Source organism: Ostrea edulis, chromosome 8, assembly GCF_947568905.1.
Source record: "Ostrea edulis chromosome 8, xbOstEdul1.1, whole genome shotgun sequence".
Classification (NCBI taxonomy): domain Eukaryota; kingdom Metazoa; phylum Mollusca; class Bivalvia; order Ostreida; family Ostreidae; genus Ostrea; species Ostrea edulis.
The window spans coordinates 5429402-5431079 of record NC_079171.1 but is presented as its reverse complement, the minus strand read 5'-3'; the positions used below and the strand labels follow the sequence as shown (position 1 = coordinate 5431079).

Here is a 1678-nt window from a genome sequence, read left to right as displayed (position 1 = left end):
AGTACAGTTCAATATGAAGTTCCTGAAGTTAACCAAGACATGTGTCATTATGACTACCTACAGTACAGTTCAATATCAAGTTCCTGAAGAGTTACCTTTCCTTGAGCCACCAGTTCTCGTTGCGCAGATCTCACTAAAGCAGCAGTGGCTGAGGCAATGGACTTGGCAGCTTCCAAAATTTGTTCATCAAAGTTCAAGCTCATATCAGCTTCCTGTGATAAGAGAAGTTCATCAATATGATCAGCATAAAGCACGTTTTAAAAATTCGGTGAAAGCTAGAACCTAGATTCATCTCGTGTACATAGTTCTAAGTTGTAACAATCTACCTTTATTGATTTAAAGTACCTATATTGATTTAAAGTACAATTCTGATTGCCCCAAAATAACCCATAATACTCAAAAAGAATCAATACCCCCCCCCCCCAGTGATTTCATTTTTTTAACCACCAATCTAAACGTCATGGACCTCCATTCACTCTTCATCAATAATCAATAATCAGCAAATCAAACTCCAGTCAACAGTTTCAGTCAACACCATCATTCGTCAACATAATCTTCAGTCAACACAACCCTCAGTGAACACTGCCTTCAGTCAACAATACTGTCCACTATAGGTACTCCATTGCTAACTGTAGTTTGATGAGTTAAAGTATTGACACAATCCCTTTACTACAGTCATATTTCACAATCGATCAATGCCAACCTTCTTAAACTCGGCAATAAAACTGTCCTTCTCAAATGTTGGTAGAATATCTCCATCCAGTTACTACCTCCTGGAAAAAAATCCCCAGCTGCTTTTGCAAACACTATTCCGAACAACTCTTTCCCGTCTGCAGGTGTGTAAGCTATGATGTTGACATGTCTGATATTTGGTGGGAATTTAAATCACTCACCAAATATATCAAACATATCTCACCAGAGCTCACCAAGTCACTCCATCTCCCAAATTCATCCACCAGGTCAATTACTCCATCTCCCAAATTCATCCACTGGGTCCATTACTCCATCTCCCAAATTCATCCACTGGGTCCATTACTCCATCTCCTAAATTCATCCACTGCTGCATATCTCTCCAATTATCCTCACTAAGTCTATAAATACTCTAACATCTAAACTCTACAGCTAGCCTCATTAAATGCCTTGTGTTTACTTAAAGAAATCCAACATTTTAGGCCTGCATCAATTCTCTACTAATTAACAGAATACACCCATGCCTTATCCAATCAAAAGCCATTTTTAAGGGAAGTTATCCACACTTGAGACATCTGATTATTCATCAGACGTGAACATTTCTGTTGTGATCAGGACTAGTTGTCCCTACACTAAAATACATCAGCCCAACACCACTCATCAGAAGTCCCCACAATCGCTGTCGGTCAATCTCCTAAGTCACCTACAATGACTGATTGTTTTCAAGAAGGAAAATCTAATACATGCTTAGTAAACACTTTCAATCACCACATCCCTAACAAAGCTCTGTTAATAACGGTCTGCGAGTCAAATGTCTAGATGTTTGTTTTTAGCAAGGTTATCCCAAAAAGTTCTAAAATTATAGACATCACTTTCGACATGCGCTCGACATTTTATTTTTAAATTTCTGGCGTCAAAATCTAACTGTCCTTTAATCATATTCTTGCCTTTTCTCGCAGGCAGAACAAGAGAACTGAGACACATGGCA

The 1678-nt window shown here is 38.6% G+C and overlaps 1 pseudogene; it reads right to left on the bottom strand.

Annotated features, from left to right (window-relative positions):
• The window catches only part of LOC130049860 (talin-2-like), an 8741-nt pseudogene extending 8412 nt beyond the window's left edge, over positions 1 to 329 (bottom strand).
• Positions 330 to 1678: the final 1349 nt, after the last annotated feature.